Raw genomic sequence first — 26,871 nt, 5'->3', positions numbered from 1 at the left:
AAGCCAGAAAATTTCTGAAACAGAAATGAAAATATTGAACCAACTACTGTACAGTACAGTATATATTTTTTAAAAACATTAAATGCGAACATATTTTATTGATACTGTTTAAACCAGGGGTCAGCAAACTTTTTCAGCAGGGGGCCGGTCCACTGTCCCTCACACCTTGTGGGGGGCCAGACTATATTTTGAAAAAATAATATGAACGAATTCCTATGCCCCACAAATAACCCAGAGATGCATTTTAAATAAAAGCACACATTCTACTCATGTAAAAACACCAGGCAGGCCCCACAAATAACCCAGAGATGTATTTTAAATAAAAGGGCACATTCTACTCATGTAAAAACATGCTGATTCCCAGACTGTCCGTGGGCCAGATTTAGAAGGTGATTGGGCCGCATCCGGCCCCCGGGCCTTAGTTTGGGGACCCCTGGTTTAAACTGAGAGCAAGTTCCATCACAAGAGTCAAGAGAGAACAGCAAAGGAACTGTCCTTCTCTGGAAATGTTTTATGATCATTTCAGCTTGGAAGCAATAAATGTTAACAGTGAACATTCAAGGAAAATATATGAGGTGAACATTACAGGTTCAGGCAAAAATCAACAGGATACTATTTCTTCTACGGGAAATAAGCAACGCTGACAAATCCACTAACGGTGCCCTCAAAATCATTTTCTGCTATCTGCATCATTGGATTCATTTTTTAAATACATTTTGAGAACTCCATCAATGGAGAAAAACCAGAGATGGCAAAGCTGTGACCCTCCAGTTGCAACTGCACTCCAACTCGCATCAGCACCAGCCAGAATGGCAAAGGATCACAGATGATGAGAGTTGTAGTCAAACAGCAGCAAGAAAGCCACCGGTTCCCCATCCTTCTTTTTTTACCCTCACATACAACCCTAATGATTATAATGTTGCTCCATCAAGTTAGGGATGCTATATAAATGTGGAAGCAGGATTCTTTACTTATGCCTAGTCAGATAAGAAGTCGCATGCATAAACAGATCCTGCAGTGCAGATCACATAAGGCTATATCCAACAAAATCTTCTGCTCATGCAAAGGTTTACGCTTGGGCAATGGAACTTCCTTATTCTCTGAAGCCCCCCAAAAATCTGCTCCAGAGGGCTGGGGGAAACCCAAAAACAGGGAGTGTGTGGCAGGGATAAGACACTGTGCAAGTCCTTGTACAAACAGAACAACCCATTCAGTCTCTAATTCAACAGCTTGGATTGCACAATCTTAAGAGTTTATTCTGCATTCAACTGCACTAATTAAGCAGCATCCTGTATCAAGGTACGAGAGCCCTAATACAAGAGCTAGCCACAATACCATCAGAACTTGTACGCCAACCATTTCCCAGTGCTGCATAATTATATTTAATACCAGTAGCAAAGCCAAAAAACCAACAACATTAAATTATTAACGCACATTTTAGGAACAGTGCTATGTAGGGTTGAACATAGTTGATTACTGTAATGGGGAATTCACATGAAAGAAGCCATGGTTTGGAATTCTTGAAAAGTAGTCTAGAGTTCCTGCATGCTGCCACTATTATTCCAATGAAACAGTAGTGAAGATGAATTGCAGAAGCATAACCATCTAGAAGGGGTGAAGCTTGGGAGTTTTTAATTAACATTTACCTTTATTATGACTGCCAACAATAGCAGTAAAGGGGGGGGAATACTGTGGGGGGTTTTGCAGCTGATGTATTTACATTACACTGTTGGAATGTATAACAATTGTCCTACCGTATGTCATCTTCATCAAAGGATGGATGCAAGAGAGTTCAGAAGTGTTCGTAGGTATGTACTTCTGTCAGAAAAACCAGGCACCACCTCCAAGGCTGTCTCCAACACCACCTCAGAACCCATTAGCAGAGACCTCACAGGCAGGGTGCCTGGACCCCACCCACCCATAACTTCCATCTCCATCTCATCAGTCATCACACTTAACTGGACAGGAAACTCGGGTTGCAAAACCTCAGACTACACTGCTATACTAAGATTCCTCAGAGAGGAGGGAGAGACTAAGATGAGGGAGAAGGGCTGATAACATGGACGTAGGAGTTCAGTCTGGCTCTGTAACTTATGAGCTGCCCTAGGTTCTGTGGTTTTCCTCCCCATTTATATTTCATAACCTTTCATAGAAGGTCTCCCAACTTATGGGATGGCCTGTATTTTTATCACTTGATGAACTGCAATTGCCTGCCTAGTCATATGCCAGGTGAGCTCTCAAGGGTTCTGACCTGCTAAGACAGGTCACACCAGTCTCTTGAAATGCAGTAGGCTAAAACATAAATGAATCAATAAAATATTTGCAGCACTGTGGAGATGAGCATCCCAAACTCACTGAAGTGTTGCTTCATGTGGCATACCGCACAACACAGATACAATGACAAGGGTTGTTCTGCTTCTTATAATTTGAAATCCCAATATAAGGTTGTGGCAATGAAGCTTGCCATATAAAAGCTAATATGACTTTAGAATGCAAATGATCCGTCTGCAGGCTTGGCCCCCTATCCATTCATTTTCTGTCCAAATATGTGCCATGCTGTTGCACTGTGTGCAGCTCTGGTGCACTTTTTTAATGGTAGCTAATGTAGCTGATAGTAGTAGCCGAGTCAAGTGACACTGTGCCAGTCAACTGAAATATATATGCAACTACACAGGTGATGCTTCACCAATGCAATATCAATATGATGTCTGAACATTTCTCAGCACTACACAATAGAGTATTATCACTTATTGATCATAACACCTTTAATGTGCAAAATGCTTTGCCATTTTTATTTTTCATCGAATTCTGTTGGGTGGGATTATGAGTTACTGCTATAATTAAAAGGCATATGAATCATGCTGAGAATGAGATTCATTGCAAAATAACATCTTATTTGCAGTGAGTGAATTATGAATGTGAAATAGTCTTTGCCTTCAAATAAAATATTAACATTCTGAATATCAGCTCCAGAAGAAACAACCATTTTCTATCAATGCATAATAATATCAATCATAATTTCAAAGCTATGTGAATTAAATGGAAGTAAGCCTTTAAAGTTTTAATGAACAATGTTTTAATGGCCATTAAAGCACAATATACAAAAAAAGCCTTTTTATCATTAATCATTAGCAAAGACTCGATTCCAGTAAACACTTACAAAGCTACAGTCAGTTAAGCAGTCACTGCTAGCACAGTGAGACTTTCCTCCCTCTCATCCCTCCCACATGCTCCCTAAATCTGTTCTTGGGATTCCCGCAAACCTACACAGCAGATTTTGGGAGAGTACAGGGGGAAGGAGATGCAGGAGGGGAACCTTATTACACAAGTGGTGATCCTTGTGACAGAAAAAGTTAGGTGAATACCAGCACAACTCTTGCATAAATTCAGAGAGGAAACCATTTAAAAACAAACTTCAAAGTTCTCCTCTGATTAATTCCAGTGGCAAATATTCTCCAGTTTTCAATTATTCCACACCATCATTTCCCACCTAAAGATTTCTGCACTCTAGTCCAATCCTTTTAGGTAGCAGGCACCAGCAATCACATTTGAAAGAAATCTAACATGTAGAAGTAAGTTTTGGCAATGTTTGACAGCTGGCCTACAGTCACAGTTAACATTTGTCAGTATCTAACGTGTAGTTGCCAAGATTTTACACTGCCTGACATATGACATGCAGTTGTGATCAATATGTGAGAGAATATGATAGATGACTTGCAAAGTAATTTAGTAAACTTTATACATGACATTTACTCATTGAACAGGCAGATTTTGAACACTGGTGTCAATTTTTTATTCTGAAATTCAGGAGTTGAATGTTGATGTCAACTTACAAAATCTGAATCTCAAATTTTGAAAATTCATCATAATTTGAAATGGACAGATATTTGGTGAGACTATAAATGGACCTGCTAACCATGTAATAGGATTTTTCTACCATGTAAATGCTTGGTTATTGGTAATAAGATAAAGGTTAGGTGATTATTATTATTTTTCTGCAATGCATTCTAAATTTTGGTAAAGTTTGGATGGTCTGTATTAGTGCTCCATGAATAACAACACTGAAGATATTCCTCCAGGCTACAGAATTTCATGACTGGAAAGAAGAGCGTTTTAAGCAATCTTCCCTGCTTTTCTCCATTCTTTTCAAATTTCACAATATCAAGTTTTGTGTATCTTCACACACACACACACACACACACACACACACACCATTTGTGAGATATTCTGGTTTTGTTACCTTTTATTTCTGTGTTAGCATATTTGGATACTAAATAACTAAATAACTGTGGACATGTAACAACTTCTGAGAGCACAACAGAACTTTGCCTTTCTCTCTTAGTCCACTCCTCTCCACAAACACACCCAAATGCAATTATTTCATTGGATACAACCCTATATTGTGATCTATGAAGTCCCATTAGTTATTCTGTTTTATAATAAGGGCACGTAAATCTATTATTAATCTTGGTTTTAATATGTAATGGAATTTGCAGGAGAGGGGTTCTCTTCTTCCTCTTGTTGGAATAGTGAGCACATGTGCATAGAAGAGGCACAACTAATAAAAAAATAGCAATGTCCAGTTGTGGATAAGAAAGAAAACTGTCTATAAATAATGCTTTAGGAATTAGAATATGATACATACAACTTTTAAGACCATAGACATCCATTAACAGCAAAATTGAATGTAGTGACAAAATGTATGTAATACCTTTACATCATAGCAAGAGATGAACACAACTAGTCAGAAACAATAGAAACCACCAAATAGTTCAAAAATAATAATTGTTGCCCGTACTGCTATAAATATAGTTAGGAAATGTGCACACTTCTCCATATATCAGAAGTTATAAGTTGATTGTCTGTGTTCAGCCTTGTTTCAGCTCAGTGAAAGAGGGGCCAACTATCTCTAGACATCATTTTCTCCCTAGGCAGGATGTAGCAGGGAAGGAAAAGGACATAGCTCAGTGGTAGAGCATCTACCTTGCAAGTAGGTCACAGATTCAATTCCTGACATCTCCAGGTAGAACTAGGAAAGACACCCCAGCTGAAATCCAGGAGCTAGTTGAGATTCCTTCATTGCAGTGAGTTAGATGAGATGACCCTCGGGGTCCCTCCCTTCCAACTCTACAATTCTATGATCCTATGTAACTGTAGACAATACTGAGCTAGTTGGACCATTGGTCTGACATAGTATAAGGCAGCTTCCTATGTTCCCGTCACCATCTAAAGCAGCTATCCTTCCTTCAAAAGGACTAGTCATTGTGTAGCTAGAGGGGAAATGGAACTGGTAGTGCTTCTACACATAGATACCACATTCTTCCAACAGAGCCTAGAGAAGTTAGGCCAGGTTTGATATAAAAGTACACATTTCCACAGATTATTCTTGAATGAACACTATCCTTGAAAAATGAAGCTCAGGTAGTGAGTGTTAGTTCCAGCAAGGTATTTTACTAGAATTCAAAAATAATGGATAGCATAGATGTAGTCCTTAATAAACTGCATGTAAAGAGTACTTTATACAGGGCTTTAAAATAAAAGTTTTAAGTATTGATATAGAATATATTGAAAACCAGATACTGCATTAAGGAGGGGAATGCCTAAATGCACTCCACTCACTTCTCAAAATGAGAATATACATTATATGCATATAACCGGGGGGGGGGGTAGGATACACAACAGTTCCAGTTCTGCAACTACTAATTAAAAAGTACACTTTTATTACAATTTTTCTATACAAGGCAAGTATTATCACAGTTCTTTCCAAAGTGCAATATCCATTAAAATACATTCCTTTATTGGCAGAGCAGTATTTTGAACACGGAGTCACAGAGAATAAGATGTGCCACTGGAAAAGGTGAGGAAATGTGTGGATTTCCAATTTGGTTACTGATTTGTCAATGCAAGACAATACAGTTCCATACAAATTGCTTACAAAACCATTCCCACATCCTCCAAGTAATTCGAATTAATTTTATCCTCACAACAACCCTGTGAGGTAGATGAGAGAAAGAGAAAGGTCAGTTGAAGAGTTTTCTGGCTGGATAGAGAGATTTGAAAGGAGCTCACCTTGGTCCACTATACCACACTGAAAGGCAGTGCCGGGTTTACTTACTGCAGAAGTGAGCTAAGCTGTAATGCAATACGCTGTTTTGATGCCTCATTAGCCACTTTTACATTCTTCATTTATTGCATACAGTTGCACTGAGAAACAGGGAACAGAACATTATGTTTCCATGACAAAGTTTTACTTTGTTCTTGACCTTGCGAGCAAGAGATAGTCCCAGCCTGCAATAACTGTGTGCTTGCTTCTCTTACTCCCATCGAAGAATGGCAGCCTGTAAAACTCTTAACGACTCTTTAAAAATACGTATTTCTAAATTGTTTTGCTCTAATGCCACTTGATCAGCTACTAAGGTTAAGCTCCTGAAATGCCTTTATTTGCCAGGCTCACAAATTGCCTTAAAGTAACAACAATCCATTCAAAAACCGGGCCGGGGAGATGTTGCCATCTGGAAAATCCCTTCCCTAGAAGAACCCTGCCATTATCAACCCAGTCGGTGCTTATAAAATTAAGGGCAGCCTTGAATTAGCTACAGCTCTGCTGGTGTATCCATCCAAAGGCATTTTCTCAAGGGGAATTGCATCCTTGCCCTTCCAGAGTTTCCACAGTGGAATATTGTTCTAGTGGCCCAATGACATGTAAGCTCCCTTACCATTTCTCCTTGTGCAACATGTTCTGAGGCGCTTGGCTTTTTCCTTTAAACACACACGCACACAATTTGTTGCATCAATTTAACCACATCTCCCCACGTCCATCCCTAGACTTCAGAGGTTTACACCCTTCAGTCCTATTCCTGCTTATTCAGAAGCAAGCCCCATTGATTTCTGAGGACCTCCCACCCCCAGGTCAGCATCCTGAGGAGGACAGCCTGGGTCTCCCAGAGAACAGCTTCCCAGCAGAGCCCGGGACATGCTGGCTGCAGGCTGGTCCAGAGCGCCCTTCCCAGGCATCTTCGCCTCCTCTCCAGCCTCCCCAGACCAGGTCCAGAGTCCTTCCCCTGTGCCCTTCACTTGGCCGGGCCACCCCACCAGAGTCGCACTGCGAATCCCGGCCCCACCGCCTGAAAAGCCCACCTAGCGGCTCAAGGTCACCTTACGACAAAGCCCGGCAGGAGCACCTTTGGGGGGGGGCGCGGGAAAAAACCTGCGGCAAAAAGAAGCCACCAGCCAGAAGCACCTGCAACAGGAGGGTAGGAGGCTGGAGAAAGAGGTCCCGTTGGAGAACAACACACAAACATAATGAAAGCACGCACACCATTAAAAAAGAAAGAAAGAAAGGAAAGAATGCTTCACAGTGTGACGGACAGACAGAGGCAGCGCGGGAAGTTCCCTTCGTCTTACCTGAGGTGGCGACTGAGGAGAGAAAGCGCGCCTCAGAAGTCAAGCCGCCGTCGCTGCTGGCGCTGACTAGCTGAGGCGGGAGGGCGCGCGGATGCTTGCTGCTGCAGCAGCAGCTGTTGCTAAGTCACCTCAGAGAGGATAAAAGGGAGCCTCTCTTTTCCTCACAGGCAGCGGCAGCAGCGGCAGCAGTAGCGGCAGCGGCGGCAGCAGCGGCAGCAGCAGCGCGCGGGGATTCCACCAACCGCGCGCGCGGCGCTTTTGCAGCTGCTCCAAGCTCTCCCCCTGCTGCCGCGCTCGTCTTCCTGCGCTCTGGCATTCCCCTGCCAGTCTTGGGCTGTGTGGAAAAGCCGGGACGAAGGGAGGGGAAAGGGAACCCTGCCGCGAAACGAGCGGGCTCGCGCTCTCCTCGGGGGAAACGCCGAGACAGCCTCCTCCTCCAGGAGAGGCGGGAAGTGGCGCAGGTGGTTGAGGAAACAGAAGCCGCAAGCAAGGGCTCGCCGGAGTTTAGCACCCAGCACACAATCCCAAGGCTTCGAGGTAGCAACGAGGGTTCCTCTGAGCATGTACAGAGGGAGCGCTATCCCCTCATGTTAACGTAGGCAGCACCTGTGACTGGGAGAAATAGTCACAGGGTGCTGCTTTTAGGCAGTTCTCAGGGTACATATTAGGCCCTAGCATCCCTTAGCAATATTGGATGCCCAGGAGAAATGTCACAACTATTTGGACGCAGTAAGGCAGGTCATACATTGCTGTAACATTATTCCTAAGATTTATGTAGGAGCAGGCATTCATCTTGATACAGAACCACAAGCATCTATCCATTTAACTCAAGTCAGATAAAAGGGGAAAGCAAGATGAAGCCTCATGATACTCCCGCATGTTGCATGTCGCTGGGGGATGCAGTGACCCCAAGGGCCATAACATCAGCCCAAATTACGGTAGCTACTTTCTTTGTAACTAGCAATGTGAGAACCGGTCAACTGAGAGTCGGTATGTTGTCGTGGTTACAGGGTCAATCCAGGACTGGGTAAACTCCAATTCAGATCTGCTATGATGTTCATTGGGTGACCTTGGTCTCTGCCTAACCTACATCACAAGACTGTTATGTAGATAACATGGAGTGGTGGTGGGAGAAAAGTATTCCTAGAGCTCAGCGTACCGTAGTAGTAATTAAAATGTGTCATTTTTAAAAATGTATTTGAGACCAAATTTTGTGACTGCTTGAAGACTCTGGCAGTTAAAAGCAGGAGCAAACATTCCATAAGTTAACACTGGTGAAAGTAGGCAGGAATATAGGACTTATTAGTCACAGAAAAATACTATCAGACACTGCTAAATCACACTTGGCAGCTTAACATGTGCCAGACCTTGTGCAGAGTGTTTTACTGTCAGTGCTGTGTATTTTTCACCAATTAAGGATGGTGACTTCCATGACAGGAGGAAACATTTATAGGGATCTCCAGCACAAATCATCTTAAAAATTAAGCACTAAAAGAGTGGGTTGAATAGGCAGTGTCTCTGAGATATTTAAAGAATCTATGAATTTGATGCATTCTGTTATGTTAGCTCCATTATGATTATTTTAAGCAAAGGATTTTGGGTTTTTCAGTTTGACTTCTAATTGTACCGGCAGCTTAGGGCTAAAGTACAAGTGATGTTAAATGTATTTTGGCACTGTATGCATCATTTTTTAGAACTGTAAACGGCAGCAGTGGTGGCAAGGGGGCCACTCAGGACCTGTACCACAGTGCATGGAGAGGAGGAGGAGTATAAACCTTTTGTGGGACCCACCCACACCGCGGTCCCAGCAAAAAACACCATGACCCCCAAAATTTGCTTTTAGCTCCAGAAGGTAAGCCTCCATTCCAGGGCAGCTGCTGGGGGTACCATTTTGATTGGGATCATTGTGTGGTAGCTGTGGTCTAAACCACAGAGCCTAGGGGCTTGCCGATCAGAAGGTCGGAGGTTCAAATCCCCGCGACGGGGTGAGCTCCCGTTGCTCTGTCCCAGCTCCTGCCCACCTAGCAGTTCGAAAGCATGTCAAAGTACAAGTAGATAAATAGGTACCGCTCTGGCAGGAAGGTAAATGGCATTTCCGTGCGCTGCTCTGGTTTCACCAGAAGCGCCTTAGTCATGCTGGCCACATGACCCGGAAAAACTGTCTGCGGACAAACGTTGGCTCCCTCTGCCAGTAGAGCAAGATGAGCGCCGCAACCCCAGAGTCGTTTGCAACTGGACTTAACTGTCAGGGACCCTTTACCTTTACCTTTTTATTGTGTGGTAGGAAAAAGCTACCCCCCCCAACATGCATACCATTCGCTAGCCCTGGTCCTGATCTTCCCTTTGTAAGTGCTTCCTCTAGTACCGTAATACACAGGAACAAATTGTGGATGTAACACATTATGTGGTTAACATTAGGTGTAGTTTGTCCATCAATCTGCTTGCTTTTTGTTAAAAACCATCTTCTTTCCAAACAGAGATATGAAGTAAGAACAGTAATAAGCATCTTATGCTGAAAACAATTTTTGTTGCTGTAACTTCACCAATGTCTATTATTATCCTGGCCTGCTTGACCTAGTTACTGCTGCACATTCCATTTGGGGAGCCAGCAAGGAAAGGCAGGGTTTCTAGATATGAGTGTATGTCATGATTCCATAGTGAGTAGCCTGTCATTTCCTGGGAAAAGAAATGATCGCCAATATTTCCCCCCTGTCTCCACCCCCCATACTCTCAGTTAAAATGCTAATAAGATGTGTCAACTGGTGAAGGCATAATTGCACAGCTCCATGATGTGTCATTCATGACTGGCACAGGTTTAATCTTCTTTGGCGATCACTTGTAGCCAAGTAAGATTGTTTTCCATGAACACGGTCTTAACAGTGAGTCTGTAAGTGACTGTGGAGGCCATTTCTGGAGCCACACGTCCTTCCACAGTGGGGACATAGGTTTCCGAGTGGGAGATGATCACAATGACGGTTTGCTAAACATGCCTTCCTCTTAGAATGAAAGGGAGAAATGTGCTGAGTTCGAGCGTCTTCAAAGTCCATGACTCCTTTGGTAAAGGCTGTTCTCCAATGGGAGCGCTCACAGGCCAATGTTTCCCAGTTGTTAGTGTTTATACTACATTTTTAAAGATTTGCCTTGAGAGAGTCTTTAAACTTCTTTTGTTGACCACCAGCATTACGCTTTTAATTTTTAAGTTCAGAATAGAGTAGTTGCTTTGGAAGACGATAATCAGGCATCCAAACATGACCAGTCCAACGAAGTTGATGTTGAAGAATCATTGTTTTGACACTGGTGATCTTTGCTTCTTCCAGTACACTGGCATTAGTTAAATTTTCAGAAACACGTTAGTGGAATCTTTCAAGGAGTTGGAGATGGCGTTTATAAGTGGTCCATGTTTCACAAGTCTACAGTAAGGTTGGTAGTACAATAGCTTTGTAAAGAAACATTTTGGTTTCCCTGCAAATGTCTCAGTCCTCAAACACTCTGTGCTTCATTCAGGAGAAAGCTGCACTCTCAGAGCTCAGGTGATGCTGGATATCAGCATCAGTGTCGGCCCTTGTGGAAAGATAACTGCCCAGGTAGAAGTGTACTGACACTTTCCAACGTTACACCATTTAGTTTGATTTGTGGCACTGCAGAGGGATTATTTTGTGCTTGTTGGTGCATCACTTTGGTTTTTTGGATGTTGAGTGATAGGCCAAGCTTTTCATAAGCTTCTGTGAAGATATTTAGGATGGTTTGGAGGTCATCGTTTGATCACAGATTTAATAGGTCTATCAGGGTGGCAGTGCTATCTTGTCATGCAGGTGGAACTTTGTGAATGGAAAGGAATAGAGGATCTCTCTCTCTCTCTCTCTCTCTCTCTCTCTCTCTCCCCCTCTCCCTCTCCCTCTCCCCACTCCCTGCTTCCTTGCCCCAGATTCTACCTGATGGCTGCAAAGGAGGACAAGTAGAGACCAGGAGAATGTGCAAGCATGTATCCAGTGCATGTTCATTTGTGAGATCTGCATTTCCAGTAGTAAAGAACTGCATCAGCCAGGTTAATACTATTTTAAAAAAACTTTTTATATTACTTTTTATTTATTTCTGTAATAAAATAACACCATTTGGTGGAGGCAGTATACAAATTTGTCACATAAATCCATTAACAAATAATCATAATAATTTGGGAACATAGGAAACTGCCTTATGCCAAGTCATACCACACATGCAGCTAGACCAGTGTCAAGCAGCTGTGAAAAGGGTGAATACTGTGTTGGGGATGATTAAGAAAGGGATTGAATATAAAACTGCCAATGTCATTATGCAAATATATGGTGAGACTGCACTTGGAATACTGCGTATAGTTCTGGTCGTACAGTTCTGGTCGCCTTGCTTCAAAAGCACATAGCAAACCTGGGGGAAAAAATTTTTAAGAGCAATGATCAAGGGCTGGAGCAATTTCACTTTTAATTTATAAAAAAAATGTAATAATAGAGATATACAGGTAACTCACATCTTACACAGTCATCATGTGTATGGGGGAAATAGTGTAAAGCCTGAATGAAACATACAAAAGCCATTTTTAAACCCTACTGTACTTACTATGAGGGATGCATGTGGCTTCAAATTAGATGGTTTTAGTATGGGTTTAGACCAGGCATCCCCAAATTGTGGCCCTCCAGATGTTTTGGCCTACAACTCCCATGATCCCTAGCTAACAGGACCAATGGTCGGGGAAGATGGGAATCGTAGTCCAAAACATCTGGAGGGCCGCAGTTTGGGGATGCCTGGTTTAGACTAATGGAGGATAAGGTTTTCAGTGGCTATGTTTCAGTGTCAGAGATAGTATGTAACTGAATGTGAATTGCTGGGAAACACAGGGGGGGGGTGTTGTTGCACTCATGTCCTGCTTGTGAGCTTCCCACAGGTATCTGTTTGGTTACTGTGAGAGCAGGATAATGGGCATAGAAGGATCCAGCTGGGCTCCTCTTATGTTTTCAATTACAGAATCACATATCATCCAAAATGATTGTGAGTCTTCATGGAATAATTGGTTCACAACATAGCAGCCCTGTAGATCCCAACCAATTAACATGAAGGTCTCTGGGTCACCTTCCATGCATCTGCACATTTCTGTACATCTACATACCAATACTGAGGTTGCATGTGGGAAATTATATATCTAGCAGAGGGTTTGAGATCCTAAACAAGGCTATAGCACAATGTCTTAGTCCCTATGTCTACAATCTCTCCCGCCCTCTTCCCCCCCCCCTAAGAATCTGGTGCAATCAGGAAGGTGAAGGGAAAGGAGAGAATAGACTTTCAGAAGTTAAAATGTGGGGGCCTCATTTCCCAGCACAGCTCTTTTTCATTCTCTCCCATCTAAATCCATCTAAGAAAGACATGGGAATCTCAAGTGACAAAACTAATAAAAAAATTAAGGGTGCGCAAATGACAAAAGTGCATTTGGTGGAACCATGCTATTTTAATACCCATATCCTGAACATTATTTTTTTTTGAAGTAAGCTTTCAAGCAAACAGGCATAGGCTTATTTTTCTTTCCAGTTTATGATTCATTTATAATTTGTATGCAATATGTGCCTTTCCTTCAAGTAACCAAAGAAGTCCAGGATAGGGTCAAGCTACGTCTGGGGACCATTTGCCTTATCTCCCACCTTCTGGCAACAACTGTGGAAACATTCAGTCTTGTAAGGTATAGACTCTCTTCTCTGGTGCTTTTATTATACACCTCTCTGGTGCTTTTATTATACACCTCCTACATCAGAGATCCATGCAGCTCTACTATTTAAGAAAGCATTTCCTCACACCAAATTAATAGAAGGGAAGAGTTAAAATCATTAATCATCACAAGTAGCCAGCAGTAAACACTCTGAAGCCTAGAAAATATTGATTCTAAATCCAGTTTCAGGTATATTATATTAAAATTTATTCTGGCAAAACGTTCCTATACTGAACAATTTTGCATTAAAGTTTCCACCCTTCTTTGGTGATGGTGCGCTGAACAAATTTTGACTCCCCTTACTAATCATCTAGCAAATATAGCATAATTAGTAGCTTCTGTATAGTATCTTTGAGACATATTCATAATTTGACCTATTAATCAATCAGGTGCACGTTGTTCTTTTCTTACATTAATATTTTATTGTTAGTAGGGGTTGAGGATTGCAGCGGGAAATGAGCAGAAACTCTGTAAACATATTTTCACTAACAAAAACAAAATCATGTTGTCTGACTATTAGATTATTTGCTTGTATCGGGATCCTGAAAAATATTTCATAGAACTCTCCCCTCATTATGCATCACCTCTGATTCAGCATCAAGGCAAGGCTAAGGCACTACATCTGGAGCCAACTATCACTGCAGCAAGTGTATACGGTATAAGCACACCCTGTGTGACCCTTGCTGCCCTTGAAACAGAATCAGTGCAACTTACAACTTACACCTGTAAGGTGGACTTTACCAGCCATCTGGTGTATAACCAAAACATCAACACAATCTAAATTGTAACCTAGCCGATGACCTTGCTGGGGCAATGATCCCAGATAGAGAGATAAGAGGAACTAAAAATTACTGATTGATTTCTCTCTAAAATAAATCTGGCACCTCCTTGGCAAGCAGCCTCACGCTGAGACAATTTGTTAAACCTGACATAAAAGTTGATGATCTTGCACCAAAAAGCACTGATTCAGGAGCTGTGCAAGAATATTTTTTTAAACAAGTTACATAGAAATGCCACACTAGGTGGAAAAGTCCAGAACAATCCTTGTTCTGATGATTTGCAACACAGAAAACTGGCACAAAATACTACTGAACCCAAGAGAAAGGCAGTCGTATTTATTTCTTTTTAAAGAAATGTACTGGACACTCATAGCTAGATTTGCTTTCTCCTTTATCCAGTTTCATGTACAAAGAAATAAATGAACATAGGGTGAAGGTTTTTATGCTTTCCAGAACTGATTCACAACTCTGGGGAAGAAGGAAAAAACCCCGCTATGCACAATTTATGAATGTGCACAAAGTTCGTGAACAAAACCTTTGGCTTTACAAGTATACAGCAGTAGATTTTCAAGCAACCAAATAAGCCTGCACTTTCTGCTAAATGCTTCAGGGTGACTGTTCAAAGTATTAAGCAGCATGAATAAATTGTTTCTACTTTATGGAAAAAAATACTAAAGTAAGTTTTATGAAATAACCACGCTGTTGGGGAACAGGGTAAACTCTACCAAAAATCAGTAAATAGGAAGCAGGTAGAAACATTTCAGCCTGGGAGCCATATTCTCCAGCAGGAAAACTTTTAGTGGCATCAATGGTCATAGGGGGCAAGGAAATCAAGCAGAGTTATCACAGTTCAAGGATACATTCCAGTCAAGCAGAGTGCAGGAGTAGTGAAAGTATCCCGGCAGGGGCAAACTTTGGTAATATGAGTGAGGCCAAAATTTTGTGCCCCAAAATGGATCTTCTCAATTATAGATCTTCTCAGTTTTGTGCTACCTCGGCTTGGTACCCTGTGTGGGAAAACCACCCACACTGTAGCCTGGGGAGGAGTGTGGTTTACAGAGAGTCCAAATGGCCTGATAGGCCTTGGGAAAAATGTTTTATCAACTCATGGTGTCTGCATCAAATAATAATGTGTGTGTGTGTGTGTGTGTGTGTGTGTGTGTGTGTGTGTGTGTGTATACACACCATCCATCCAACTTGGTTGCCCCAGCCACTATGGGTGGTTCCCAATAAATTATTAAAAGCACAAGAAAACATCAAACGTTAAAAAACTTCCCTACACAGGGCTGCCTTCAGATGTCTTCTAAAAGTCAAATAGTTGTTTATTTCCTTGACATATGATGGGAGGGAGTTCCACAGGGTGGGCGCCACTGCTGAGAAGGCCCTCTGCCTGGTTCCCTGTAACATCACTTCTCACAGTGAGATCAGAACTGGATCTCAGTGTTCTTGAAAGTGTGTATAAAGGTTATAAACTAAGGCCGATTGAATTTTCCTGTATGGTCTAAGCACATGCATCTTTGAAAACCTGAGAATCTGACCTACACTAACTTTAATAAAGGAAACCAAAGCTGCTACATGATTAGCATACTTGTAAAATAACGTATTTCGACATACCCCATCCAATTAAAATACCCATGCTGTCCCCTTCTTTAAACTACTGTTAACTACCCAGATGCAGACATACTGCTTGAGGTATAATCTAATTTCAGGAAATGGTCCATATGCAACAGCTACAGAACATGTGATTCAATAGACTGAAGGCACTTAAGAGTTGATCCTAGGAGAACACACATAAATCAACACATTCTAAATGACAGTCATTTCCTTGCTTGGGACAATGTTCTTTCTAGAAGGCACCAATTAAGGAAGCAGCTGTAACCAGGTTTGACAAACATTTATAGGACAAGCATCAGAACAATGAAGACAAAATCTTTGCCCCAGTAAATGTTATATAGAAATTACAATTGCAGAGGTGATTCCCAAACTATGTGCTAAGCCATGAGTAGGCAAACTAAGGCCCAGGGGCCGGATCTGGCCCAATCGCCTTCTAAATCCAGCCCGCAGATAGTCCAGGAATCAGCGTTTTTCTACATGAGTAGAATGTGCCCTTTTATTTAAAATACATCTCTGGGTTATTTGGGGGCCTGCCTGGTGTTTTTACATGAGTAGAATGTGCCCTTTTATTTAAAATGCATCTCTGGGTTATTTGTGGGGCATAGGAATTCGTTCATATGTTTTTTTCAAAGCATAGTCCGACCCCCCACAAGGCCTGAGGGCAGTGAACCAGCCGCCTGCTGAAAAAGTTTGCTGACCCCTGTGCTAAGGGATCCCTGTGTTCTGCAAAAAGAGTTGAAGCTGGCTATGTCCAGTGGAAAGAGGAGGCCCCATGCCATATTTGTCCTTCTTTCTGTCAATGTAAGACAGCAACAATATCCTAAGGGAGGAAGCAAGACCACACTGGGGTTCCCTGATATAACTCATACTATCACTGTAATCCTCCTTTAATTCTCAGAGAATCCCAGAAACACCATCCATTGCCCAGAAAGCAATGACTTATTCTTGATCTCTTATTGGTTGGGCAAAGATGAGGACAGGCAAGCTGATGAAAATATTAACGGGTCTACTTCACAATGGCTAAGAGGATGCCTGCACATAGGAGGAGACTGGGAACTTCTAATGTTTTCTGGTGCAGTAGTAAGGTATGCTTCCAATTTCCATCCATACAAAACCAGGGGAATACTGGCCTGCAGCCAGGGAGAATGTAGTATCTTTGTTCCCGTGCTGCTTTGCTAAAGATGACAATGCTTCAGCTTGGTATAACAATAGCTTTTGACTCTAACTTTTCCAACTATATTGCTTTTCAAATGCAAAGTTGCTGGAGATGCTCATTTTATTTTAAACTCACTGTTTCCTACTGAACCCCATTACACAAAAGCTCCCAATAAGTATCTCAAGAATGAATCCCTCATGTCCGAAAAAGATAAGGCAGCAACAGGGCACAGAGTACATTTCATTTCACAAAAGACTGCAAGTAAAGGAATAACCTTGGCAGAATTGTGCCAGGGGACCAAAAGAGAAGGTTAATAGGCTTCTCTGGAAGCATCTAACTCATACTGAAGCAAAGTTATGATTCAAATAAACAGCTCTGCTAATGTAATATTAGCAGTCGCTTTTTCAACCTCTGACCAGGAGTGCTTTCCTTAAAAAATTATGATCTTGCAACTCATAATCAACATTTTTAAAAAAAGAACATTACTATTACTGAAACCCAGATTGCCTTTGGGAGAATTAGATGTTGCTGCAGCTACTGCTATGGATGCCAAAGTGGTTCAAAACATCGATTTTATTGTGGAAAATGCAGACTAAAGAATTTAGTCACAATTGCCTCCCACCCTCCCTGGAGGCAACTGGAGGCTCTGTTCCCTACCACTTCAAAGGGGCATGTTTGGGAGGTATTTTAATCATGTTGTGGGGGCATGGCTTCTCAGGCTTTCCAATACTGTTACTTAACATTTTTTTTAAAAATGCAGTAATTGTATTCATACCATTTAGATCATACCCAGTTTGGCTCCAAGAAAGTTGGAAGTATTGCTTCGACTCAGCTGTCGCTAGGGGCCCTGATAGCCACAGTGACATGGAGCACCTTTTCCCAGCTTCAGCTAGTTCAGCCAGTATGTCCATAACTTAGAGCTTTGGTCATAGTGATCCACACTGTAATAACTTTACATTTCCATGACTGAAATTCGACTCTGAATTTGTAGCTGCTGCGGGCATGGGGACTGACTGCATTGGTATTTAGGGGTGTGGCTAGTGGGTGCAATACCAGTCTGCCACTCATGCATTCACTGAAGATGAAATAAGGCAATTTATGGGGATCTGTGAGCTAGATGAAATCAACTATGTAGGACTGACAGGTTCATAGGCACCCATGCCTGGTTCACGGGGCTTTAGGGGACTAGAATAAATGTCTATTGCAAAACAAGAATGTTCTGTTGGCAACAAGATATGCATCCCCAATACTCAGTAGGAAAAGGTTTGGAGGATTTTTACCGCCCCACCTCCCAGCAGCCAGGAGCAATATGTGTGTGTGTGTGTGTGTGTGTGTGTGTGTGTGTGTGTGTGTGAGAGAGAGAGAGAGAGAGAGAGAGAGAGAGAGAGAGAATGAAAACTGGGAATGGTGGAAAAGTGATGAGGGACAAAGTGATAGTTTAACATTAGTTCCAATCAAGGATGCTCCTAGCAATCAGGGACTTTGAAAAATGTTCTCCAAGGCATTGGAGAGAACTCGAAGGGCAAATGGTCTGTGGGGTTTTAAGGAGTTATTAGTTTAGTCACAAATTAAAATCTTATTTAGTCCTCTTGCTTCTCTTGATCCTTCCTGACTGATGATGGGAGAATCTTTCAGAAACAGAGGGTGGGATGGGTGACTATGAGTAGGGAGTAAATGTCTGAAGCAGTGGCTTTTTTACTTGCTCAGCAGTTTTATAGAGTGGCATAGATGCATGCATGGTGTGGACCTCGTGGACTAAGAAAGTCTGTTTTCCTTATGCAGTAGGGAAATAATATGATGGTGGGATAACCTGAGAGAGTATTTTTCAAGTAATAGTTTCCAAATGAAAAGGGACTGATTTTTCAAGCACCACAGTTAGGGGCATACGCTTACTTCACCAGCAAACCATTAGATTCTACTGAATTTTGTGGCAGTGCATCACTACACACAATGCATGATATTTATTACTAATGGCAGAGAGGTGTCAAAATTACACCATCCTACGCCAGAGAAAGGACTCAGCTTGGATGTCTACATATCATATAAAAGGCCTTAAACTGAACTTAATTTCAAAATCAGTAGCTTAGAACTACTGCTAGGATTTGCAAACATGGCTCATAATATTTTGGCCCAAATTCTGATTGATTACATCTGCAGGTTTTTCTGTCTCTCCCAACATAACTATCTGCACTGTATGGTTCTACAGAGGACAATTGGTAAGGAATTATTTATGGCACACAGATTACATTTGTTGGTTTTCCCTATGAAATGCTTCCAGGATTGTTGAAGTAGCAGCCATCTATCCCCCCAGTTTGGTATGTACTTTCTAAGCTTCAAATCTAATTTTGGATTGGGGGGGGGAAGAGAAGTTAAAAAGAACATAATTTTCAACATTTAATGCGAGTTTTTAAAAACAAATTCTCTTGCATCAAATACAGGGATATGAGACAAGTGTTGGGGGAGCCTGTTCATAGGTAGGTAGGTAGATAAATTTTGTAAGACAGAAACAAACAGAGGAACTGAACCTACTTGTACACTCTGTTATGTAAGACAAGAAAGGGAAGGAACAGACTCCAGCTGTGTAGCTCTTTGCCAGATACCGTATTGGGGAAAACGGTTTATTTATTGCACAGGACAGCATTGTACCGATAAGGTAGAGCAGCTTCATTTTGCAAAGAGAACAAATCAACACAAATACAAATGTACTGTGAACTTTCAAAGACTGCATGTTCATATTATTTTAATGAGCTGCACCAGCATGGATTAACATAGAGTTTCTGATTAAAGTTACTCCATAATTATTGCAAAGTTCTGCAGTAATAAGGGTGTTGAAGTACATGTACTTTGTGCAGATTAATATTCTTTTTAATTATAACTGCAGTGGAATGTGAATTAGGGAAAAAAATCAAATTATACTGTGGCTGACAGCTCAAACTTACTGATTCCTCAGTATAGAGGGCATGATGTATGTGAAAACGTTGCCCTGTTTTCTCTTTAAACTTTTCACTAATGAGATCTTCAAAACAGTGTGAAGTTGAATTCTTCACTCCTAAAATGGAGACAAAGCAAACTAAAGGCAGCAGCATATTGTACAAAGCACTTTTGTTGACCTTACAAAAATAGCATAGGACAAGTATGGTCTGAAGAAACCGCTATTCAAATCTGGCACCATAAAACTTTATGAAACAAGGTTCTTATTATCCACCAAAGGAAGAATGGTGGCAAATATGATGTGTGTGTTTTCAGTCTGTAACAGTTTGGTTTAAATGTACAGGTAACAGGCCTTCATTGGACCAAAGAAAGCAACACAAGACTTACAGAGTATTGCAGTCTGACCTACTTCACTGCTGAATGAGAGAATTAAATGGGTAGCCCAGTGTGTGCAGTCCTGAGCTTCTTGGGACAATACCATAGTATACAGGTGAAAACAGTGAAAAACCTTGTCTGTATTCTGCAGTTTTGAAAAAACTATGAGCCCTTACTTTCTTTCTCCTAGCTGTCTTGTGCAAAAGTCTTGCAATCCCATGCAGACCATTGGTCCATTCCACATTTGTTTTCGCCAGGAAACCCCCTTTTTTCCTACCGTTTCCCGGCGGTCTCCCGTATAGGTTTTTATCCCGTTATTCTCCCTTAAATCCGCTTCTGACGGCGGCCATTTTTCTGGTGCCGCTTTGCCCTTCTATGGGCACCAGAAAATGGCGACGCCGGAAGTCGCTTCTACGTGTGTCCGGAAACGCGTAGAAGCGACTTCCAGCGCTGGCGCCACCGTCTACACAACGTCCGGTGTCGCGGGCTGCCGATCCCGGATTTTTCCATCCAGGACTTGGCAGGTATGTTTGGGGGTCCCAATTTTCACACCCCAGAATTGAGTGCTATGCTCTACTTTTTCTCTCTTCACATCCCAAAGCAAAGACACTTAATAATTCAGAGAATCACAGCTTATAAAGACACTTGCCCTGAAAGGTTTTCTCCGTCCTCAGTAATATGGGCAGGATCATGGACTAAAGAGCACCAGAGGGCAGTTTAACTACGTACACACAGTTTAACTTTTGGAAGCTGCATGAAGAATTAATTGGGAGAGTCTACAGAATGGACAGAAGAACACTTTCACTTTTACACTGAAATGGTGGTGTTAGCACTTGTGGGTAGTAGCCGCGATGGCACCCTACTGGAATTGCTCTGCGGGGGGCGGTGCGCTTCCCCCCCCCCCGCACTCCTCTTCCTCCACCAGTGCTTGTGGGGACCAAACTAACAACCCAAACATCCCTAGTATACATAATCGTTTACTAAAAGAAATTGATGACTCATAATTACCTCATCTCTACATCAAAGTTATTTAAGCTTTCAATCCAGTACATGCTTACCTCAGTCAGTCTTATTTTAGCAGATAAAAAAAGAGGATTCTGCTGTTAATTGTCAACACCCTACATATATCTATATGTATTCATATTTTTATAGTCCCCTTTTCCTGCTAAAGAAACCCAGGGTGGCAATACACCTAGACAGTTATAACCTTATGCATTATTAATCAAGACCTTAAACCATCATTAACAGTGGACAGGCTTTCTAGGAAAGACAAGACAAAAAGTCCTTGACAATTAGAATTCAGTAACTGCTATTAGAGCGGAAATATAAAGCTGGGTTGAAGGACACTGCAATCCAATTAATCAAAGCTCAGACTTCCTAAAATGGCTGCTGTGAGCCAAACAAGCCTACTTCCCAACAGGTTTCTCACACTACATGAAGATCCAAGGCCAACTGAGAGAAACGTGTAAGAGAAAATATATTGCCTGTGCTCCATCTGTACAATGCCTTCCCTCATCACACATAGAATTATGCCAATGCACTGAAGAGTGATTGGCCATGGCATGCAGCCATTATTATGAATGAGTTGGAACATCAGGCAGCAGACAAGTAATATGCTGATTAAAAGGAGCCAAATCATGTGAAATCACCTTGCCAGTGTGTTTTAAAAAAATACCACCACCACCAACTAATGAATACAAGTTGCCTCAGTTCTATCTCATGCTCCCAAAGTCATGCAATTCATATCTTTTTAAGGCGTTTGTAAATGTAAACATTCTAATTTTAGAATTTTTGTTTAGAGGATGATCTCTTCTGCCCACGCAGGCAAATGCAGAAGTACTGTACATTTTGGAGAAATTGTATTGTGAATGTTACAGAACGAAACACTGTTCTGTTAAGAAGAGCCTTGTTCTATCTGCCCAAAAACTTGTCTAGGCCGGCTTCCTAACTCTCAGTTGCCTATGGGAAGTCTCGAACTTGGACATTATATTGGCAAGGCTTTTGTTGGTCTGTTCACTGCTGTATTATGAATCAGCACAGACTCCAATCCCCATCTGCACCATACGTTTAAAGTAGCTTTAAGCAGTCATGGCTTCCCGCAGAGAATCCTGGGGACTGAAGTTAAGTGCTCTGAGAGTTGTTAGGAGACCCATATTCCCCTCACAGATTTACAAGTCTTAGATTTTCCCTAGGAAGAGGGATTGACCCTTAAACCACTCTGAAGATAGTAGGTCTCTGAAGGAAATAGGGGCTTCTAACAACTCTCAGAATCTTTAACAAAGTACACTTCTTTAGGGGAAGATTTTTTTATTTTATTTATTTATTTCACCATTTATCCACCACTTGATTGTAAAAAAAAACCTCAAAGCAGTTTGCAAAAAAATGTAAAACAAAAACAATATCAGCAAGAAGGATTAACAACAATAATTTAAAATTTTCAAAAAGTTAAAATAATAAACTATGCCAACTTCCTAAAAATCTGGTTTACCTAAACAAAAGTGTACTTAGCAGGTGTCTTATTTAAGTGTAGAAAAATCTTGAACCGAACTCCTCTGTCAGAACTCTCAACCTGGCAACGGCCAGCTGCCAGCCAGGGAAGACTTGCCTTCGTCATGAGCTGAGCAATGTCTGTCTGCTAGGTCTCATTCCCTTCTCTAAGAGGAGTTGCTACCTAGTGATCAAAGGGTGAAACCAGGCAGGACCAAGAACAAGGACAGGAAATGCTGTGTAACCTTGGTACTATATCGACAGCATTATTTCTGTTCCTGATGCTAATGCTTGAATGTGATTGTATTGTGCAAATCTAGTGTTTGGGGTATAAAGTGGGATATATTATTCTAAATAATCGAACAAATTGACAAATTATTGAAGGTCCCAGTACACCAGCCACTGGTGGCCCCACAAGTAGATATGCACTCCATATCATATCAGACTCTAAAGTCTAGAAAATTATTTACATGTGTTGCTCTCTCTAGCTGGATCAGGGTGAAGTCTTATGAATATGGTGACTTGACCCAGGCTCTGCCTTCTGAAGACTTAACAGCCCTTTCTTTCTACAGAATGCTGCTGACTGCCCCTTTTCATTGGGAAACAGGGCTGTTATGTAAAGTTGATGATCCCAAGGGTCATCTAGTCCAACTGCCTGCAAGGCAGGAATCTCCACTCAAGCATCCCTGGCAGATCCCTAAAAACCTTCAATGAAGGAGAGTCTATAGTTTCCCCGGACAGTCAATTTGCCAGTTCCTATCCTAGCAGCTTGCATAAAGAAGAAAAGTTTGGCTTGGCTGTGTTTTCTGAAAAAGACAACCCTGGGTAGAAGGGTGGATTCCCACCCGCCAAAAATAAAATAAAAAAATTTAACACACACACCCTTTCATCATCTCTCTTTCTATTATTCTGTTGTTATTGGTTGTTGCATGAAGCTGCTGATCCTTCAAGTTCTGGCAGATTGGGGTTGGGGGTTTATTTTATTAAAACACCATGCTTTCAAAACACACACACACACACACACACACACACACACACACACACACGTGGCTGAAAGAGAGGAGGGAGGGACTGAGATATTAAGGTTGCAGGGATCTTGGCTTCCACCCCCCCCCCATCCCATGGGCACTTCAGGGTTTCCAACTGTTCTTCCTTAGAAAATGAAGAAGGGGCTGCAGTTCTGCTTTAAGCAGCTGTTTCCTGCTCATGCGTGTATGTTGCTCTGCAGGCTTGTGCAGTTTTGCTGCCTTTTTGAAGAGAGACAGACAGACAGACAGACAGACAGACAGACAGAGGGGTGTGCATGCACACACATACACAGAGCTTGGAGACACTGGCTAAGCAAATACATGGAAAGGTCCTGCTGGGAACATTAAAGGACCAACAAAAAGGAGGCAACACGTCGACCAATTCCACGGGCGAAATATATCTGTTTTTATCTTTGCAAAATATAACAACATGCGAGACAGTGATCCAAGGTAATCATACCGTTACAGTTTGGTCTTCTTCAGTTTTTTAACTTAGCGTTTGTAAGCAATCTGCAGAACAGGGGTCATACACATATGTAACCCCTGCTGAGACAGACAGACAGACAGACAGACAGACAGACAGACAGACAGACAGACAGACAGAGGGGTGTGCATGCACACACATACACAGAGTTTGGAGACACTGGCTAAGCAAATACATGGAAAGGTCCTGCTGGGAACATTAAAGGAACTAGCGTAGTTCCACTAGTCCATGATCCGCACATCACTGATGGAGAAGGCAACTTCTGCCAATTTCCCACTACCTCAACAGTCTATAGTGCCACCTCCCGTGCTGTTCAAGAGGGTTCTCCACTCTGCTGGTGGGAACATCGACTCAGGATAAGCTCTGACCAGTGGGAGCCTAAGTCTGGATCCAACTCAGTGTGCTGAGGAAGAAGATGCTAGTAAGAAAAACGAGCAGCAAGCTTGTGACTTCTTTGGTGCACAATAGAATCAGATCCTTAAGAAACCCTGAAGACTTATTAATAGCTGTGTCAGAACACTTGATAAGATAAAGGATGTGGTACTGGTGTTTTTCAACAAGAAAATGCAAAAAAGAAGTGGCAGATAATCTTTAATCTCACTGTTACATGGCTATACAAAAATATAACAGTACTGTAGAAATCATTTATAAACAAGAGCCTCAGCTCTCACCATCCTATACTCAAATCACCACCCTTGTTTTTATCTGATTTCTCTCAAAATGACCCACAGAAATTACACACATTAAATCCGGGCTACCGGTATCAAAACTTGAAAAAATTAGGATTCTGTTTGCTGTTCAGATGTGATTTTCTCTATACCCATACTCATCTGCTTTATTTTCAGCTGTATATGACCCTTTCCCAAAGGCTCAGAGTAGATAATAGTCCAAGGAACTAAAACCACATATAGTTTTTACAGGATATGAATTTGTATCTGCAGGTTTAGTTCGTGCAGATGTCCCTCCAGATGCAGATGTAGCGCTGAATGTGATGGCTGTTCAATCAGACCATTTTACAGAATTGCCACTTATTTCGTATTCCCTGAAAGTACCCAAGCTAATAAACCAACCACTTTACTAGTCTCCCCCACCACACACACCTGATTTCTGGGATCCCTATGCATACCGTTCCTGACAACCATTGCTGTTGCCCTGAGTATAATTGATAAAGCCTCCAGACCTCTCTTTGCAAAGAACGGGGATTAAAAACAGCAGCCTTGTGTTCCCTCCATTTTCTTCTGTAATTTTGAACTCAACTTACTCTTGGCTGTGTAAACATTATGCATTTAAAGCATATTCAGAACATACTCTCGCTCAAATAATTCTGGGTACAGTGGTACCTCGGGTTACAAACACAATCTGTTCCGGGACGCAGTTCGTAAGCTGAAATGGTCGTAACCCGAAGCGCCATTTTGCGTATGCACAAAGTGCAATTTTCGCGGTTTTCGCGCTTTGCGCATGCGCGAACCACACACACTGTTTCTGCGCATACACAGAACACACGCGTGGCGAAAATACTTCCAGGTTTGCAGAGTTCGTAACCCAAGGTGTTCGTAACCCGAGGTATGACTGTACTGCAGTTTATCCCTCAGAGTTCCTAGCATCCCAACCAGCCCCCTCACAATGCTTCTTTGGGACTCATGACATTGGGGTTTCCAAACAACTCTCAGGATTCTTTGGGGAAAACTATAAATATTTGAAGTGGTATGATACTGCTTTTAATGTATAGCACAGATTTGGCCTTTGCAAGCTATGTTCATGGCTACTACATCAGCTTATTTTTTGACTTTTTTTGTTTTTCATTTTTCCTCATCCCCTTCACACTGATGATGAAAAGTTCTAGAGAGCTCAAAAGCTTCTCACACTTTTGAAACATTTTGGCTGCTCCCAATAAAGGTATTACTCAACAATGGATTTTGGAGTTTTTTTCTTATGGAAAAGAATAAAATTGTGATGGGGGAAGAGAGCTGGTAGCTGCAAAAAATTTGAATGTTCTGATTAATAGAAGAGATGTACTACTTGGCTGCACTGGAAACAGGGTTAGGTATTTAAGCTGTAAATTCACAAGTTAATGTTTTAAAATGTCAGCTTGAGGAGTAATACAAGCTACTACTTGGCCTCAGAACTAATCCTATTATTCTAGCCACTCCATCATTGATGTCACAAACACTCATAGAAACTCCCAAAGAAATTGGAAAGCTACCAATCTGGGCAGTAACCAAGTAAAACATCATTAAATCACTTTCCAACTACGGTATAATGCATAACCTTCATTGTAATTCATGTGACTGCAGCCTTCTCATCATGGTAACACGGTAAACCAAGGGTGCATGTGCAGTCGACAATGTCAAGAGACAGGGACTTTTCAGTGCCTGCACCAACATTGTGAAACACCTCATCCTGTTGTCTTTTGCTAGCTGATAAAGACGTATTTAATTTGGAAGGCTTTTGCTTGCTGAGCACCAGTGTTTTTTCAAAACATGGTCTTGAACCCACAGCTCCTAACTTTGTTTACATTTTAGTGTATTTTTCTTGAATGCATTATTCTATATGATGTTGTAGTCTTGCTTTGTTGTAAGTTACCCTACGTAGTGCCTAAGAAACTGCAAGGGCAGGATAGAAATGCCTACTGGTATATAAAAATAAATACATTTTTGAAGTACAATAACAGCTTCTCAAGCTGGACAGACTGCCAAAATGGAAAACACACAAGCAATTTACGCAGGAGGAGCAGGTGGAAAAATGAGGAAGAGTATTAGTAAATATGCTGCAGTATCTCTCTGAGTCTTCATCCACAAGCAAGAAGGAAAATCTTGCTTCAGTTGTGTTAAACTTGAGGAAATCTTCCTAACAAATCTGTATTTTTAATTTGCCCTACTCTAGTT

The 26,871-nt window shown here is 41.7% G+C and overlaps 1 protein-coding gene across 2 annotated transcripts in view; it reads right to left on the bottom strand.

The window, feature by feature from the left end:
• ATP2B2 (ATPase plasma membrane Ca2+ transporting 2) overlaps positions 1-7,715 on the bottom strand; it is a 377,677-nt gene extending 369,962 nt beyond the window's left edge. For both annotated transcript variants that reach the window (XM_060271474.2, XM_088663219.1), the window contains exon 1: positions 7,405-7,715. The gene's annotated coding sequence lies outside the window, so the exon portion shown is untranslated. The remainder of the gene's footprint in view (positions 1-7,404) is intronic.
• Between the last annotated feature and the right edge of the window lie 19,156 nt (positions 7,716-26,871).

Source organism: Zootoca vivipara, chromosome 2 (assembly GCF_965207765.1).
Source record: "Zootoca vivipara chromosome 2, rZooViv2.hap1.1, whole genome shotgun sequence".
In the NCBI taxonomy this organism is placed as follows: domain Eukaryota; kingdom Metazoa; phylum Chordata; class Lepidosauria; order Squamata; family Lacertidae; genus Zootoca; species Zootoca vivipara.
The sequence above is the reverse complement of the archived record's forward strand: the minus strand, read 5'-3'. Positions and strand labels throughout refer to the sequence as shown.